Source organism: Lepidochelys olivacea (assembly GCF_965140295.1).
Source record: "Lepidochelys olivacea isolate rLepOli2 genome assembly, chromosome: 1".
Lineage (NCBI taxonomy): Eukaryota > Metazoa > Chordata > Testudines > Cheloniidae > Lepidochelys > Lepidochelys olivacea.
Window position 1 is genome coordinate 337,293,029 of NC_140411.1, and position 19,814 is coordinate 337,312,842.

At 42.2% G+C, this 19,814-nt stretch overlaps 1 protein-coding gene across 2 annotated transcripts in view; it reads right to left on the bottom strand.

Moving 5' to 3' along the window:
• Positions 1–19,814, bottom strand: part of LOC311525190 (uncharacterized protein) — a 277,462-nt gene that overhangs the window by 200,899 nt on the left and 56,749 nt on the right. The window lies entirely within an intron of this gene.

Here is a 19,814-nt window from a genome sequence, read left to right on the forward strand (position 1 = left end):
CATTAAAGGGTAAGCAGGGTCTCCAAGGATCACAATGGACATTTCGACTTCCCCATGGTGATTTTCTGGTCTGGGAAAAAAAGTCCCAGCTTGCAGCATCCTGAACAGGCTGGTGTTCCGAAAGATGCGTGCATCATGCACGTTTCCGGGCCACCCTGCATTAATGACAGTGAAACACCCACAGTGATCCACAAACACCTGGAGAACCATAGAGAAATATCCCCTCCGATTAATGTACTCGGAGGCTAAGTGGGCTGGTGCGAGAATTGGAATATGCATCCCATCTATCGCCCCTCCGCAGTTAGGGAAACCCATTTGTGCAAAGCCAGCCACAATGTCATGCACGTTACCCAGAGTCATGGTTCTTCTGAGCAGGATGTGATTAATGGCCCTGCAAACTTGCATCAACACGATTCCAGTGGTCGACTTTCCCACTCCAAACTGGTTAGCGACCGATCGGTAGCTGTCTGGAGTTGCCAGCTTCCAGATTGCAATAGCCACCCGCTTCTCCACTGTCAGGGCAGCTCTCAATTTTGTGTCCTTGCGCCGCAGGGTCGGGGCAAGCTCATCACACAGTCCCATGAAAGTGGCTTTTCTCATCTGAAAGTTCTGCAGCCACTGCTCGTCATCCCAGACTTGCATGACGATGCGACCCCACCACTCAGTGCTTGTTTCCCGAGCCCAAAAGTGGCATTCCATGATGGTGAAAATGTCTATGAATGCCACAAGCAATCTTGTGTCATATGCGTTACTCGAGTCGATATCATCGTCAGAGTCCTCACTGTCAGTTTGGATCTTAAGGAGTTACTCAACTGCCAAACGTGACATGATGGCAAGACTCGTCAGCATATTCCTCAGCAGTTTGGGTTCCATTCCTGTAGACTAAAAGGGAAGGCAGAGTGTGCAGCACAAAAAACGTTGAAAGATGGCACCAAATGTGCACAGAAGCACAGGGATTGCTGGGATGCGAACCGATGCATCACGGGGCGTTGGGACAGGACCCAGAATGCCCTGCCCCCTTCACCCCCTTCCCACAAGCCACAGCGCCAGGATGGGAAGAGGTGCTCTGTGGGATAGCTGCCCATAATGCACCGCTCCCAATGCAGCTGCAAGTGCCGCAAATGTGGCCACACCAGTGCACTTAAAGCTGTCAGTGTGGACAGACTGCAGCGCTTTCCCTACTGCGCTCTCTGAAGGCGGGTTTAACTCAAAGCGCTCTACATTTGCAAGTGTAGCCATGCCCTAAAACAGAGAACACAGGGAATGGTACTATCGGGGTCACAGTGTTTAAAGGGATACTGCCTAATTCCTATACACTACAGTGGTTACTCTGCCACTTCTGAATCTGGAATGGACACACTAAGACTGGCCTTTGACAAATATTGACCTTGAGATCTCTTGTATTGGCTTCAGCACTGGTAAAAAATCCTATTTTCTCCTATCCTCTGTATTCCAGTGTGTGTGGGGAGAGAGATGAGGATTTGAAGCTGAAAGAGAGATGTGGATGGGACTCTAGAAGCAAAATAAGAGTCCCTGGAAGTTACAGAGAAATAGCAACTTAAAAACACTGAGAGATAGCACAAGTCACAAAGAGGGCACCTCTGTAAAAAGAAAGCCAAATCCTATAAGCATATCCAAGATATCTGTTATTTATTAATTATTACATTAATTATTAATTATTATTATATTACAGTAGCACATAGAGGCCCTATCACTCACTGTACAAACACACAGTGAGAGACAGTCCCTGCCTTAAAGGATATGTCTACAGGGGAACTTTATAGCCCTGCTGCCCAAGCCCCACTAACCCAAGTCAACTGACCCAGGTCAGACACAGCTGTGCCATGAGTCTTCGATTGCAGTGTAGACATATCTGAAGAGTTTATAAGCTAAGACCATGATACTGCAACTGACTGCATATAGATGCAACATCTTGCAGTCAATTAGGATTGAGGCTGAAATATCCTAGGATTTAGGTTTAGGATTTCCATCAAGATAAAGTTGCTACTAGTCTGGAATTTTTAAAATTGTGACATAAAATTAGAACACAATAGACCCAAGTCATTTATCTGAAGAAGAAAAAAAGCCCCAATAAGAAAGAAAGAAAGAAAGAAAGAAAGAAAGAAAGAAAGAAAGAAAGAAAGAAAGAAAGAAAGAAAGAAAGAGAAATTTCCAGATTCCCCCATCATAATGAAAAGATAATGGATTAGCTAAAGCAGGAAAACAGCAACCCTAGAAGAGGAGCATCCTTAGCACAACGGGTCTGAAGAATACAATTTCTCTTATGAATGGCTGCTTTAGAACACAAGAAGATTTATTATTTGGCTTATGAAAGCCTTCAAAGTGTGTATTTCTCCTAGGACACATTGGAAAGGTTTGTGACCTTGGAGTTAAATGGATTTTACCATCAGTTGGCCAAGATTCAAATTAGTGCAGATAGAGTTGTCTTGGGATCACCTTCATCTGATGCCTATTATAATTTGTCTATGGTTTGTCTGTATGCATAATTGCTTATCTTTGATATACAGTAGTTAGAAAATTAAGTTCATTGCAGTGTGCAATTTTCCCCCAGTTCTAATGAACCCTGGTGCATAATAAAGAATGCATTTGGTTTTAACAACATGGTGTTTGTTCTCTTGTATTCCCTGAAAAAGGAATATATTTTACCAATAAATTGTATAATTGTGGTCATTTTAGACACAGCAGGGTATAAAACAAAACAATCTTTTGTTTCCCTTCCAAATGTATGCTTTTTCCACTAGTTACAATTAAAGCTATCAAAGGGGCTGTGAAGGGCTTTCCATCAAAGATGCTAGTTATGGCAGCTATTTTGTCAGCACCCAGAAGCAGTCTTCTTTTGTCTTGCACAACTACCCCCTCAGAACAATGGACAACTGTCCTGTGAGAACAACTGTGAATCCATGAGTACTTCTGCAAGCCAGCCTAAGTGAGGAAATAAAATCACATCTCAATGATGGCTTAATTCAAAATCATGTAACTAGAGTTACCTGATCTACATTGGACCTCATCAAGGTGATTCTTGAGAGGGGACATATTCCATGATTAGTCATTTCTTCTCAAGACATTAGGGAATAATAGAAGTTGATGACATAGACTGCAATGGTTAGAGATGAACACAGATCAGAACACTAGGTTTTCAGAACCCTTCACTCTGGGCCAGTGTTGGAGGCTCTTAATCATGCCCTTTCTAAGAGAGTCGGCATCATCTGGAACTTCTGACTGACAGTGCCAATATCCAAATCATCTGTACCAAAGTATGAATTTTGTAACTGGGCCCTATGTCTGTCATGGTCTGAACCAAAGCCCTAGTTCCCAATATCTCCAAAGCTGAGGAAAAAGTAGATCTGGCTCTGGCCTATATACAAAGATGGTGGCTCAGGTCCCTTTCCGATAATAATTAGTGCTTATGATTTCTACTACTCATCAAGCTGAACAGAAGGTAGAATCTCATCTCAGAAGCTGAGGCAGGTCTACACTACAAACACTGCATCAGTGCAGATGCACTCATGCAGCTATGCCGCAGGAGCGCTTTGATGAAGACGCGCTAAGCCTCTGCAAGAGGAGGTAGCTGTGTTGACAGGAGAAGTTCTCCCACAGACATAGCGCTGTCTATATCGGGGGTTAAGGAAAAATCCAAAGTTTTACTGAGTAAATAAGAACTGAGATAATTTGTTCCTGATAGTGATTGCAGTATTTCTGTTTCTGAAATGTGGGTGCAGACCATGCCATGCTTGGGCTAACTGTTGTTAATTGCCAAAGACATAGCTTTGAATAGATATTATGGAGAGCTGTATTTACCAATGAGCTACCTTCAATGTCTAACGTTAAAAAGAACAGCTACACAAGTGTTCTCTATTTTTACAGCAATATTAAGGAAGTTGAAGAAAACACATTGATAAGATTTCAAATACAATATACGAGACTCCCTTATGTAAATACTCCTGGATTAACTGGTCCCCATTCCAAACATGAATGTAAGGTTGTGGGAATAATGGATAATTTCTCACTGACATATACTGGCAAGTCGATTTGAGTGCACACCTATAATTCTGCTAACAGGCTACATTACTGATTTTAGTACTTTAGGGTGGGTTAGTGTTAATAAACTGTTACATATATATAAAGCACCTTTTATGCTAAAGCAATGTATCAACTATGGGCCAAATTCAGCACTGACTTTACAATACATTGACTTACTTATACTAAACTCAGTTTGCACAAGGTATGAAAAAGAAAGAGTCAAAAATTTTCATTTCATGCTTCAGCTTTTGTGCACAGAAAATTCTAAACTGGTTGGATTTTTCTTTGCAAATAATATTTGATGCAAATTTTTCATGTATCACACCTGATCCTACAAATGCATTTTAACTATCTTAAGTTGTTATGTGGCCCCAGTAACATAGTGACTAAGCACCTTGCAATCTTTAAAGTACTTATTAGAACTGGTCGAACTTCGACGGAACAGTTTCTAAGAAAAAAATGGAAAAATGTTCAATGTCAAAATGTACCATTGCAACATTTTTGGAATTTAATCTTCAAATTATTTCTTTTGCAATGACTTTTCATCTTGAATTTTTTTAAAAAAAATTACATTATATATAATATAAATATTTTTTAAAATAAAGTTTTGATTTTTGTCAAAATAAAAGGCTCCATTGAACCAAAACAATTTTTTTTTTAGTTTTCTTTGGTGGAAAATTTCAAAATTTGGTGGTTTCAGAACAACAGATTTTGAAATCTCAAAATCCTCTGGAAAAAGGAATTTTCATTCCCCAGCCTAAACTACTATTTATCCTCATGACACCCTTTGGGTAGAGCAATGCTACAATCCCCATTTTACAGATGGGAGATGGAGGCAAAGAGAGAGCACTAGGAAATGACTTTCATACATATTCTGATTGTGAGTTGCTCTGTTTCATTACATTACATTTAGGTTAGATATTAGGAAAAATGTTCTAAGTATAAGGTTAGTTAAGCTCTAGAATAGACTTCCAAAGGAGGTTGTGGAATTCCCATTATTGGAGGTTTTTAAGAACAGATTGGACAAAGACCTGTCAGGGATACTTTTGGTTTACTTGGTCCTGCTTAAGCTCAGGGGGCTGAACTTAATGATTTCTTGAGGTCCTTTGCAGACCTACAATACTATGAATATATGATTCTACATTATTTGTGTGGGCTGTGATTGGTCCCCTAAGTCACACAGTGTTATTTCTGCTTCCTGATTGAATGGCTAACTAAAACAGGGAAATATCCAAAGATGAGGGTGAATGATGCATTTCTGATATGAATTTTCAGATGAATAATTATGATAAAATTGGTGAAACTTTCAGGCAATGAGAAGTTTGCGACTAGTAGCTGTCATTCAAACCCTTGCAAATAATGAGCAATATGATCTCCCGAATGGCAATGGAGTGAAGTTGGCTCCTTCATTCATGAAAATATTTGCAAATCTCTTTATTAATTAATTATTATTATTATTGATTAATGGTGCCAAGCACAGCATCTTTGCTGAGACATAGCGGTAGAATACAAACAGGATCACATGGAATACTGGCAGCCCTTGTCACTCATTCTGAGCTGAGAAAAACGCCTTTAATAATTAACGAGGAAGAAGGTTGTGGAACCATGAAAGCCAGCCTGGAGTTGATTACAGAACTGTCAGTCATCCACGGGGCAATGTAATGAAACAGAGCAACTCACCAACCAGCAGATGTATGTAAGTCCTTTCCTATCATGACTGCACATTATCTTACAGGATATAAAGATGACTATTGGATCATTGAAAGGAAAATGGATGAAATATGTCTGTTTTGGATATCTCACGAATACAGCCCACACATACCCTGTCCTATTTTTTACCCAGCCTGTAGAAAACAAATTATGCCAATGTATTTAAATGAGAATTTCTGTCCATGAGATACAGTCCTACACAGCCCCAACTTTGCTCACATATTGTAGTACCCAGATATGTCTCTCTAGTCCTGGTCTAGTGATTCTGAGGGTTTATATTATGTGTTCATCTGAAACAGCATACATAATTAGTATGATGAACTTAAAACTATGTTAGCTTTGAGCATATGTGGCTTGGGAAATCCGTGTACAAAAACTGCCAAATATTCCTCTTCTTCTTTTCTGAAATGTATTATTTTTTCTCCTCTATGGGTCCAGTCTCCACATTAATTTTGAAATGTGGTTACGTTGGCCATATGCAATGCAGCAGGCAGAGAGAGTTGCAAGAAACAGGGTTTACTAAACATGCTGAGAGACCAGGGTTACACCGTGAGGCTTCTGCTGTTTGTCTCTCAACAGTTGCCCCTCCGGTTTGCATTTCTGAGCCCCTGCGCCCTCACCAAATTAGATCCAGAGTCCATTAATCATACCACAGATTCTAAACAGCAGAGAGGAAAGCGTTCTTTGGGGTATTTTTACTTTTTGGTTACATTTTTTTTCATTGAATGACATTTTTTAAGTAATAAAATTTACTACAGGTCCAGTCTGCATTCCATAGTCACTTTGGTGACTTTCTAGCCCCACTGACATCAACAGGAGTTTTGCCATTGACTTTAATGGGCCATAGATTTCACCCATTAACTAGAACTGTATTCTAGAAGTAGAAGCTTTACAGCACTCGAACGCTTGTCTCTCTCACCAACAGAAGCTGGTCCAATCAAAGCTATTACCTGACCCATCTTGTCTCTCTAATGTTCTGGGACTGACATGGGTACAACATACAGAAAGCTACTGCATACAGAAAGCTACACTGAACTTTCATGTGAAAATGAAAAATTGCTCTGAATTTGTAGACCTTCAGCATTTCCCTATTAGTGACAAAGATTGTGGAGGGGATTTTCAAAAGCACCTAACGGTGCATCTACATAGTGAATAGTAGCGAGTCTCAGAACCCAAGTCCATAGACATGGGCTCATACTTGCAGTTGCCCCCCTCCAGGATTGTACTGGAGTCTCCAGGAAGTAAATATTAATTTTTAATGAAAGATTATATCACGTGATGAAACCTCCAGGAATACGTCCAACCAAACTTGGCAACCCTGCTCATGCTATGGTGCTAAAATCAACGGTGTAGATGTTCAGGCTTGAGCTCTGAAGCCAAGGGCAGGTGTGTGTGCGGGGGGCAGGGCTTTGGCTTCAGAGCCCAAGCTCCAGCCTTAGCAGCTGCACAGCTATTTTAACATGAGCCCGAGTATGGAGACCTGTGCTCTGAGACTTGCTGCCGTAGACGGCTGCTTGCTGTGTAAACACACCCTAAAAGACTTAGGTCATATGCCCCCGCCCCCCTTGATTTTCCATGGGAGCTGGTGACTGTGGTATTAGTTGTGAATATTTGGCATACAGCAAGGAGGTAAGTATATCTGTAAACAGGAAATAAAGTCAGTCTTGCATTCACTGCAACCATGATGTGCTGGATCTCTGTAACCTCTATGTCACCCATGTGCCTAATAGGGGGATATCTCTTTAAGAGACCCATGCGGGGGAGAGGGTTAGGCGTGACTTGTGTCTTGGTCATTATGGTTAGGCGGATTTAGCACTCCACATCCAGAAGCTTCTGGATTTTGGGTATGGTAGTTTTGGGTGTGCGCCAGTAGGTTCCCTGTTGGTGGGGTCAGACTCCATAAGGGCAAGCAGTCAGGGCAGCTGCTTTACTAAAGGCCATGTGCCCTGTGTAAGCTGGGAGAAGCTGAGCCCCAGAGGAGAAAGCAGGCTGCTTTCCCTAATTCTGAAGTATTTTTGCAGCAGGGTTGTTTTTTTTTTTTTTTTTAATCTATATACTTAACTGAGTGGTTGGTTAATCAGTTAGCTGGCTGGCTACCAGTGATTTCAGCAGAGGAAGAGTCTGCATGGATTCTAACGGAAGATTCCTGTAAGCAAGTTGTCATAAATATAAAGGGAAGGGTAAACCCCTTTGAAATCCCTCCTGGCCAGGGGAAAGCTCCTCTCACCTGTAAAGGGTTAAGAAGCTAAAGGTAACCTCGCTGGCACCTGACCAAAATGACCAATGAGGAGACAAGATACTTTCAAAAGCTGGGAGGAGGGAGAGAAACAAAGGGTCTGTGTCTGTCTATATGCTGGTTTCTGCCGGGGATAGACCAGGAATGGAGTCTTAGAACTTTTAGTAAGTAATCTAGCTAGGTATGTGTTAGATTATGATTTCTTTAAATGGCTGAGAAAAGAATTGTGCTGAATAGAATAACTATTTCTGTCTGTGTATCTTTTTTGTAACTTAAGGTTTTGCCTAAAGGGGTTCTCTATGTTTTTTTAATCTAATTACCCTGTAAGATATCTACCATCCTGATTTTACAGGGGGGATTTCTTTATTTCTATTTACTTCTATTTTTATTAAAAGTCTTCTTGTAAGAAAACTGAATGCTTTTTCATTGTTCTCAGATCCAAGGGTTTGGGTCTGTGGTCACCTATGCAAATTGGTGAGGCTTTTTATCCAACATTTCCCAGGAAAGGGGGGGTGCAAGTGTTGGGAGGATTGTTCATTGTTCTTAAGATCCAAGGGTCTGGGTCTGTAGTCACCTAGGCAAATTGGTGAGGCTTTTTACCAAACCTTGTCCAGGAAGTGGGGTGCAAGGTTTTGGGAAGCATTTTGGGGGGAAGGATGCATCCAACAGCTCTTCCCCAGTAACCAGTATAAGTTCGGTGGTGGTAGCGGCCAATCCAAGGACAACGGGTGGAATATGGGGAAGTTTTGACCTAAGCTGGTAAAGATAAGCTTAGGAGGTTTTTCATGCAGGTCCCCACATCTGTACCCTAGAGTTCAGAGTGGGGGAGGAACCTTGACACAAGTGGAGAGAAGATATTGCTTTTGACTCAGCAGACTATATAGATTTGGAGATGAAAGACTCTGAGACTTGGGTGAATTCAGCCTAAGCTTTTGGGAACTCTGAGTTTCTTCTCACTGTGTTTTGGTGGGGACTGACCTGTTCAGAACTAATTTGTTTTCTTTATTTATGTATAACTGTATGTGAAGATAATGTATGTGGGTTATTATAAGAACATACAAATGGCCAGACTGGGTCAGACCAAAGGTCCAATTACCCCAGAATCCTGTCTTCTGACATTGGCCAATGCCAGGTGCCTCAGAGGGAATGAGCAGAACAGGTAATCATCAAGTGATCCATTCCCGGTTGCTCATTCCCAGCTTCTGGCAAACAGAGGCTAGGGACATCATCCCTGCCCATCCTGCCTAATTGTCACTGATGGACCTGTCCTCCATGAACTTATCTAGTTCTTTTTTGAATCCTATTATAGTCTTGACCTTTACAAGATCCTCTGGCAAAGAGTTCCACAGGTTGACTGTGCGTTGTGTGAAGAAATACGTCCTTTTATTTGTTTGAAACCTGCTGCCTATTAATTTCATTTGGTGACCTCTAGGTCTTGTAAAAACAATGAGGTGTCTTTGTGGCACCTTAGACTAAAAAATTTATTTGGGCATAAGCTTTTGTGGGCTAGAACCCACTTCATCAGATGCATGGAGCGGAAAATACAGAAGCAGGTATAAATACATGAAAAAATGTGAGTTGTCTTACCAAGTGTAAGATCAGTCTAATGAGACAATTCAATTGACAGCAGCATACCAAGGGAGGAAAAATAACTTTTGAAGTGGTAATGAGAGTGGCCCATTTCAGACAGTTGACAAGAAGGTGTGAGTAACAGTAGAGGGAAATTAGTGGAGGAAAAGTGTGGAGGAAAAATCTAGCAGGCCTAAACTTATAGGCCTAAAACTTTGGTCAAGCTAACTGACCAAATTAGGGAAAGTGTGGAGGAAAAATCTAGCGGGCCTAAACTTATAGTCCTAAAACTTTGGTCAAGCTTACTGTGTATACAGAGCATAAGAAGAGGGTGAGAGAAATTCCATTGTAAGGCAGTTACAAGAGCATGGCTTAAGAAATGTAACCATAGCAGCTAGAAATTAGGAAAGACCGTTAACTGCAAAAGAACAAACCTGTCAATAACAGGAAAAGCTTGTTTTGCTGTATTCCGAATAAGGCAGAGCAACTGTTAAAAGCTTACATTATATGCCAAATAAGGGAAAACGCAGTTGGTGCAAGTGTGCTTGACCAGTTGGGGTTTGGGGACAGAACAAATTTGCAATAGTCAAGCTTATGAAATATATAGCTACAACAGTTGTGTTAGAAAGGTCGCTGACCGCAAAAGAACGGACAGTGAATAACAAGAGGGGCCTAGTGGAGGAGATGCTTGTTTTGCTTTTGACCACTGTTAATTTTGCAATGTATTCCAAATAAGGTAATTAATACTGAAATATGTGTAATTTGTCTGTGGTTTTAAGCTTTAAAAAGCTGTGTGTGCTTTGTATCAGGGGGCAGCTACTTCGAGCTGTTACCCCTCTGCGCTTGTAATCAATAAAGGGGCCTCAGGCCTGTTCTGATCCAAACACAACGCATGGTTAATTTTCCACCACAATTAGTATTAGGGAAATTAGGCTTAGGTTTTGTAATGACCCAACCACTCCCAGTCTTTATTCAGGCCTAATCTGATGGTGTCCAATTTGCAAATTAATTCCAGTTCTGCAGTTTCACGTTGGAGTCTGTTTCTGAAGTTTTTTTTGTTGAAGAATTGCCACTTTTAGGTCTGTTACTATGTGACCAGGGAGATTTAAGTGTTCTCCTACTGGTTCTTGTGTTATGAGAAGGAGTAAATAACACTTCCTTATTTACTTTCTCCACACCAATCATGATTTTATAGACCTCAATCATATCCCCTCTTAGTCGTCTCTTTTTCAAGCTGAAAAGTCCCAGTCTTATTAATCTCTTCTATATGGAAGCCTTTCCATATCCCTAATTTTTGATGCCCTTTTCGGAACCTCTTCCAATTCCATTATATCTTTGTTGAGATGGGGCAACCACATCTGCACGCAGTATTCAAGATGTAGGAGTACCAATGATTTATATAGAGGCAATATGATATTTTCTGTCTTATTATCAATCCCTTTCTTAATGATTCCCAGCATTCTGTTCACTTTTTTGACTGCCGCTGCACATTTAGTGGACATTTTCAGAGAACTATCCGCAATGACTCCAAGTTCTTTTTCTTGAGTGGTAACAGCTAAGTTAGACCCCATCATTTTATATATACAGTTGGGATTATGTTTTCCAATGTGCATTACTTTGCATTTATCAACATTGAATTTCATCTGCCATTTTGTTGCCCAGTCACCCAGTTTTGAGAGATCCTTTTGTAGCTCTTCGCAGTCTGCCCGGGGCCTTAACTATCTTGAGCAGTTTTGTATCATCTGTTGTAAAAATTAAATTACTATAATTTATTATGTTTCTTTATCGTGAGATTTCATAAAATCGTTACTTAATTAAATTAATTTCTTTTGGGATTTGAATGTGGGGAGGTTGAGCCTGTGCAATCCTTGCTGAAAATCCTGAATTCTGTATGTCTAGTTGCTTTTATATGGGAGTTAGGGGATTTTTCTTGGGGCACTGGAGAAGGGCAATTTAGCAAACTCTAGCTCACCCAAAGGATACATCTACATGGTATCAGAGTGGAATCAAATGAAGAGCACAGAAGACCCCTGCAAAAAGGAAAAGGGGGGGAAAGGAAAACAGAGCAGAACAGCTGAAAAGCTACACAGAGTTAGTAGCAGAGCAGGGAGAGAAGCCTGAAAACAGAGAGCGCAGAGAGAACTATTATGGTGAGTTCAGAGAAAGTAATAAACTAAGGGACACTGAAACTAAGGTTAGATCCACACCAACACTAGTTGGCTTCCTTAAGGGACCACACCACCTTATTGAACCCAGAGGAAACAAAGGAAGGGATTCTATAATCTGGAAAAACCCCAGAGATGGCTGTGGTTTACGTCAGCAGTCAGACGATAAACTAATTAAAACCCTGTGCTATACAATGGGACCTACAGCAGGGGACATTATCCTTTCCAGAAGCCTCACTGCTGCTCAGATGAAACAGTTCAATAAAGTTAGTGAAGAACTGGACAAACATTTCATACCACGCTGCAATGTAATTTTTGAGTATGCACGATTTCACTTACACCAGCAAGAGAAGGATGAGTCAGTAAATGATTTCACAATAGCCCTTTACAACTTAATCCAACACTCTGGCTTTGGGGAGATAAATGAAGAAGTTTTCAGAGACAGACTTGTTGTAGGGCTGAGGGACACCCAACTACTGGAAAGACTCCAATGATCCTAACCTCACAGTAGAGATGCTCAAGAACATTGCCTTCCAAAGTTGATGCATGAAGAAGCAACAGACTCTCAATAAGTCTGAGGAGGAATACAATGTAAAAGCCATAGACATGGGGAGCCCACATTCAGGATGCCCAGAAAAAATATACACCAGACCAGTTCAAGCCAAAACAAGAGCACGAACGAATGTCCATGGTGTGGCAAACCACCTCACAGCAAACAACTTATCCAGCAAGGGACACCATACCACAGGCAGGAAATGTCTAAAAAGGGGACTATGCATGGATGTGCCAGGACCCCTCGATCCTACTTTATTAGGGTACCAGCAGGAATCATCCACTGGACTTGGTGTCATCTTGTTGCAGTACCTGATGGACCTGCAATGAACCCTGATTGCTACCTCGAGACTCAACCTGTGACCAATACCCCAGCTGCCCACACAGAACCACCAGCGTGTCCTCTATATCCTCTCCCTGCAAAGAGGTAGCTAGCAAGAGAGACTCCTGTATCCCTGGAGGATTACATCACATCTTGAGAATTCAACAAAGTTAGAGAACTACTAGCTGAATGTCTTAAGAGAGCAGAAGAAATCCCTGACAGAAGGCTGAAGGTTCAGGCAGTCTACCCTGTCCTTCATATTGATTTTTTTGTTGTATTGATCTTTTATTCCTGTTATATGTTGTTGTTTAATGTAAACTTTGGATAAAGGTTTTATCACCCTTCCCTTTTCAGAAAGGGGGATGTGCTGTTAGTTGTGAATATTTAGAGCTGCCACAGGTGCACAAAGAGCAAGGAGTGTAAATCTTAAGTCAGTGTAAATAGGAAATAAAGTCAGCCTTGCATTCATCCCAGCCATGGTGTGCTGGGTCTCTGTTATCTCTATAGTGTTTAGAGTTTAGGCACTTCTTAAAATCCTGCTGTACAGGCCCAATACCATACTACTTATTTAGGCGGAACTGTTGAAGTCATCAAGAGTTTTGCTTGAGAAAATACTGTAAGATTATGCTGAATATTTGCATGGATGGTTAGTAGATGCTTTGATGTGAGAAGGCTTTGTAGATGAATAACGTGGCATTTCCCCTAAGGCTACTCTCTCTTGTGTCGCATGACTGGCATGGTGTGCATAGGGTCAGAGCTGCAACCACAACCACAACCATCTTTGAGCTAATCTCTTCCTGGAGCTGCCCTGTGTGCCAACCAGTTGGCATCTATCATCTGGCTATACGTCTTTTTCCTGAGTGGTTACAGTTAATTTATAAGCCAACAATGTGTTTTAAGTAGTTCAGGTTATGCATTCTAATATGCATGTGTTGGTTTGTGCCCATAAGGTAGACAGTGAATGAATTCTCTGTTGGCAGAAGTAAGCACATTTCCAATTACTTTTATAGCTTGCCCCAGCTTATGCCAGCAGTAAATTTGGCCCTAGATTTCTATTATTTGCAACCATGAATAATTGTGTTTTCAAAACTGCATATACAAATTCTGATGTCCTTAATAGGAAATTTGAACTTTTAAAAAGTTATTGCTTTAAATATAGCACTTTTACTCTTTTTAATTAGCATTATTTGTATTTTTGATTTATGTATTTTATTATTTAAAATTTATCTTCCTCTTTTGCCTAAGATCCATGTATTGTTGGGGTTTGTGGGGTTTGTTTTGTTTTTACTTGTTTACAATGGCACTTTGGAATGTTTTTGCAGTTGACTTGGCATGGGTAGTTGCGATACATATGTGATGGCCACCCTTTTGGAGGGCACACTAGGAATTGAAGAAGGAACCTGCAGAGCTAAAAGCACAATCTGGTACAGACTGAGCGAAAGAGGCAAGCCTCTGTAGCTCCTGGCTGTAACACCTTGTATCCTTTTTAGATCAGCACAGAGGAAAACCTGTAACATGCACTCACCAGGGAGTTAGACATGTTTTTTTTCAGTAAAAGGATTTGTTATATCGTAGGAGACCAAGTTCAACAAGCCAATAGAAATTAAAGTAGATTCATTCCGTTTATATAAACTATATAGCAAAGTCAAATGCAATGGAAAGGGTTTTTTTTTTATTTTCCTAAAAGTAAATTTTGCTTGTTGGAAATGTTAACATCTGGGAAGTCTAATGCTTCTGGAGTATACTCTATCTATGCTCTGGGTATGGGTAGAGACTACATATATGTAAATCCCTATGCATCATGAGTACATATCCTTTAAGTGGAGCTAAATGTTTCAAATCTAACCTAGGTCATTACAATGGGAGTTCCAATACCTACCTGCCTCACAATGGTGTTGCAAGGATGAATAATATTTGTAAAGCTCTTTGAAAGTCTCCAGTGGAAGGTGCTTTCGGAGCACAGTCCTGTTTGTGTAAGGTGTATATAGCTTTAACTTTCTGGATCCTTTGCTTATCAGAAAATACTGTCTTTAAAATAAAATATCTTTGGTAAAGTGACGCTGTACCTTTGCTAGCACTAGACCTATGTCACTAGATTTAATGGCAGTTAGGCGAATATATAGCCTATAGGGCATTTCAACACCAAATATCATTTGGGGATTTCATTCTGTGGCTTTTATGAAAGGAACTGACTTTAAAAAAAAAAAAAAGAACTTGACAAAAAATATTACCATATTGTCAATCCTTCTGACAAGCTTTCAGGCCAGGCTTTCTAGCTTTCAGTCTTCTTGAATCCCTTTGGGAGGGGTGGTGGGTAATAAAATTCTTTGTGAAAAGTGGCATTATCCTTCCTAGCAGGTGCTATTACTGCTGTAGCATATTTTGTATAAACACCTTGTCAGGTGACCTACATCCTTCCAGAGCCTCTGGTGAAAATTAACATTAATGTTTACAACGTGACCCATTTCTCTCTGGCTTTTTCGTGCAACAAGAAGCTTGTGAACATCACCAGCTGACTATCCCATAACCAGCTGTCTCATTCTCTCAAGCACTTATGCAGTGCTCTAGCGCTAATGAAGGATGGGATGGAGTAATCATATTGTGGAGAAATTTAAAGACTGTTAAGAAGCTGAATAATTTCAGAATGCATAGAAACAGAGTGTTAAGAGAATCATGACAAAGCCTTATTCAGAGTCAATTCCAAATTTGCACATACTGAAAAAATATTATTGTGGAACTATGAATGGATTCTGGACCAGCTTTTCAGTTGGTGTAAAACAGGGTAGCTCCACTGAAGCTAATGCGTTATGTAGGTCAGTGGAGCTAAGCCACTTTTACACTGGCTGAGGATCTGGCCCTCAAGGTGCTATGTGCACAATTCACCCATGTGGAGAAGACCAGCTCTATGTACCACATAACTTCCACTCCAGCTAGATTTTAGACAGCAGTTCCAGCCTCTAGACCAGCCTCTGAACAGCAGTGAAATTCACACTAAGTACCTGATTCTGTGAGGTGCTCAATTCCCAGGTGCTCAGTACCTCACAAAATTGTACCCCCAAATGGACAATATATAGAGGAAGAAAGGTCATCATTCAGGATGCATCAAAGAACTGTTTGAGTAGTGAGCTTGGAACACCTGTTATTAGTTTAATCATTTGCAGGTTTCCGTGTATTTCATTGTCTAGTTATTTTGTCAGCAATTCCTATAATAGGGAGAGCTAAGGCTTTTAGGCTTCCTCGGTGTGTTTTGAGGCAAGACTGGAAGGAGAAGAGAGTGGAAGAACCACTGTAATAAACAGAAGGACCATGTGATTAATTGCATTTGTCTTCCATCATCTTTGATGATCCCAAGTACATGCTGACCACTAACTTTCCAACCCTCTGAACAGCTTTGTATCAGGCCCTTGAACATAGAGCCAGTGCAGGCTGAAATGCAGGAAGAAATATGTCAGGGAGAGGAAGAAGGGGTGTAGCCTGTCATCTGAATTTAAAAAAACCAAAAGTAACAGTTGCATTGTTTCATGTGAAAAGGCATCGCAGTTTCATTAATACACCTTGAAATAGCTTCAACAGGAGAGACTGAGACAGACCCTTGAAGCTGTTTCAGAAAATTAAATATTCATTGAGCCAGGGGGAATGACTTCATATCCCAGTGATTAGGGCACTCATTTCAGAGATGGGAGACCCAATATCCAGTCACCCTGCTCTACCAGCTATTTAATTATTTCATAGAAAGTGGAACAGTTTCATGAAGAGAGACTCCCACCCCAGAATACCATAGGCATAGTTTCTTCTATATTTGTGGGGGGAGGGGAAGGCTCAGCTGGGGATCCAGGTCTAGGGGATGGGGCTTGTTGCGGGGTTATGGATGCATGGAGTGAGGCTTGGCGGGGTGGAGATCCAGGTGTCGGGGGACTTAGCAGGGGGTCTGGGTGCTGGAGGGTGAGGCTCACCGGGGGGGGGTGGAGGGTCTGGGTGCCAGGAGGAGGGGTTTGGCAAGGGGTCCAGATACGGGAGGGCTCTAGATGCAGGGGGTGGGGCTCAGCAGGGTGAAGATTCAGGTGTGAGCGGCTCATGAGGGTGTTCTGGATGTGTGGGAGGGTCTGGAGGCACATGGGTTGGGCTGATAGAGAGGTAGCTCCCTATACAGTGACCCCTCCCACCCTGAGGCTGAGGAGTGACGGGGGCAGGAAGCAGGAGTGGGAAGCAGAGATTCCTGCAGACAGGTAGGTTCCTGGCGGTTGGTCTGACCCAGTCCTGGGCTCTGGCCCCAGCTGCTCCAGGGGAAGAGGAAGTCCCTTTTCCCTTCCCCTGACCCCCAGACTAGCAGCTCAGCCAGGCGCAGAATTCCAGTTCCCCCAGGAGTAATTCACTCGGTCACTCACTTGGGCTGTACACTGCACAGAGCTTGGGAAGCAGCTCAGCTGCCTGGCTCTCCTGGGTCGCTGCTCGTCTCCCCTCCTATTACATAGCCCACGCATGGGAAACTGACCTGCAAGCAGAGAACACCTGGCTGGTGTCACCTCTCTCCCCACAGCCAGAGTGTTCCTCCATGTCCCCTTAGGAGAGCTGAGGGGAGGAGGGAAAAGCAGTAACTCCAGGTGCTTTGTGCCTGCCAGTCAGTTTCCCCATGGGGGCTGTGTGGTGAGTCAACAGGAACAGCTCTCCTGCCTTTCCCTTATGCAGACCACATGGGGAAAACTACCCAGCAGGCACAGAGCTCCTGGTATTGCCGCTTGCCCTGCCCCTGAATGTTCCTCCGCAGGGAGGAAGCAGGGCTAAGGGAGAAATCTGGGCCTTCCCACACATCACCATGGTGACATATCCAGTTGAGGAGGGAGCAATGCCCTCCCAGTCTCCGTCCATGCAAAATACCCAATCGCCCACTGGTTAGACCTCTCACTTGGAAGGTGGGAAACCTAGTTTCAAGTTCCCACTCCACATCACTCACAGTTGGGTTTCAAACCCAGGTCTCCAACATCCCAAGGGCGTGTGCAAAGCACCGGGCTAGTAAGTATAAGACCACCTCTATTTCAATTTTTCATAAGAAAAAGCTGATCTGGCTTAGGCACCTAACTCCAGGAGAGGGTTCATGGCTATGAATCACAAGCAGAGATAGGTTCTTCCCTCAGCCCAACACTCAGCACCTAAGTCCCTTTGAGTAGAGGGGATTAGGCCACACCTTTCCTCTCAGCATTGCCTGGTGGCTAGTTTAGATGACTCCTTCACACCCGATTGTGCCCCTTCCTTGTATAGGGTGTCTGGTTGCCTAACTTGAAGCTGTGGATTCTTTTACTTTATTTTTAATTAAAATTCTTCTTTTAAGAACCTGAGTGCTTTGCATTAGCCTTAAGATCCAAGGGTTTGGGTCTGTGTTCACCTATGCAAATTGGTGAGGATTTTTATCAAGCCTTCCCCAGGAAAGGGGGTGTAGGGTTTGGGAGGATTTTGGGGGGGAAAGATGTTTCCAAGCAGGCTCTTTCCCTGTTATATATTTGTTAAATGCTTGGTGGTGGCAGCAATAAAGTCCAGGGGCAAAAGATAAAATAGTTTGTACCTTGGGGAAGTTTTAACCTAAGCTGGTAAAAATAAGCTTAGGGGGGTTTTCATGCAAGTCCCCACATCTGTACCCTAGATTTCAGAGTGGGGAAGGAACCTTGCAATGCTGAGCAGAGCAACACTTCAATACCTTTAAAAATCTGGGCCTTAGCTCTTTGGGGTAGGGCTTCTCTTTTATTGTCTGGATGTGCTGTGCCTAGCACAATCAGGCCTTGATTCTTGATTGGGGCCTGTAAGCATCACTCCAGTAAAAATCACAATACCAAGGGGGAGGGGCCGCACTGTGTGCTGGGATTTGTTGTTGGGGGGTGGAGATTTTCTCCTTATTTATTTCTGAATTAAGAACTTTGATGCACTTGCTGAAGCTCTTTGACCTTTTCGTGCCTGTCAAAGTTGTCCTGAGCTTTTGGAACGGTGCTAGTTTCTGGTGCTTTCTTTAAATGATCTAAATAAATAAAGCAAAAGCACCATAGGGATATGATACTTATTGCTGCATCTCCACGTTGTTGTTTTTTAATCATACTGTCACCACAGTGGCTGCTCTTCTATTTTGCAGACAGATGTTGCAGCAGTTGTTTGGATTCTCTTTGAGACTCCTCTGTGTCAAGTGACTAGGAGTCTTTGCAAAAAGAAAAGGAGGACTTGTGGCACCTTAGAGACTAACCTATTTATTTGAGCATGAGCTTTCGTGAGCTACAGCTCACTTCATCGGATGCATGCCGATGAAGTGGGCTGTAGCTCACGAAAGCTCATGCTCAAATAAATAGGTTAGTCTCTAAGGTGCCACAAGTACTCCTTTTCTTTTTGCGAATACAGACTAACACGGCTGTTACTCTGATAGGAGTCTTTGCACGCCCAACCTTCCTGCCCCTTCTACTGCTCTCCTCACTTTTCTCTTGGTCATACTAATACGTAGTTCTGCCATGAGTGCAGGGGACTGGACTAGATGACCTCTCAAGGTTCCTTCCAGTCCTACAATTCTGCGCACACCAGGAGCAACAAAAATAAAACTCGTGTCAGTAAGTTGCTATATAGGAACAAAGAACATGCTGAATTAGCCTTGCAGAGATTGTGCTGCTCTTGTTTGGGATTATCATTTCAGCCTCAGTGGGCTAAGGAAGGGTCAAGCTAGCAGCGTGATTGTCACTGACCCCTTGCAATAACAAATTACAAGAACCGTGTTTTGCTTTATTTATCAGCTCACCAGGATTCTGTACAACACAGAGAGTATTAGTTTACTCCAAAGCATCCATCCTTTCAGTCAGTTTCAGAGACTGGCTAAAATAATATTCCAAAAGATGTCTTTGCAAGATTATTCTCCTAGCAGCAGCTCCTCACAGAACCTTTTCTTGAGGATGACTGGTTTAATGGTTCAGCTGACTTTTGGAGCGATATTCAGCCTTGTGCTCAGGTACCTCCAAATTTGGGAGCCTACTCACTGATAGTTATCTGATAATCACCAAATATACCACTTGTTTCCCAAATTCACACTGAAGAGCAAGCTTCAAGTATCCTCAGAGGAACTGCTTGCCACCAAACTGCCAGGAAACTCAAACTCCAAACAGTTCAGCAGAAGAACTCCAGATCTACGTTTCCGAACCATGAATCTGTGAGAGCGTGTGCCTGCATTTCTGCTGACAACATCAGAAAGGAAAGGCTG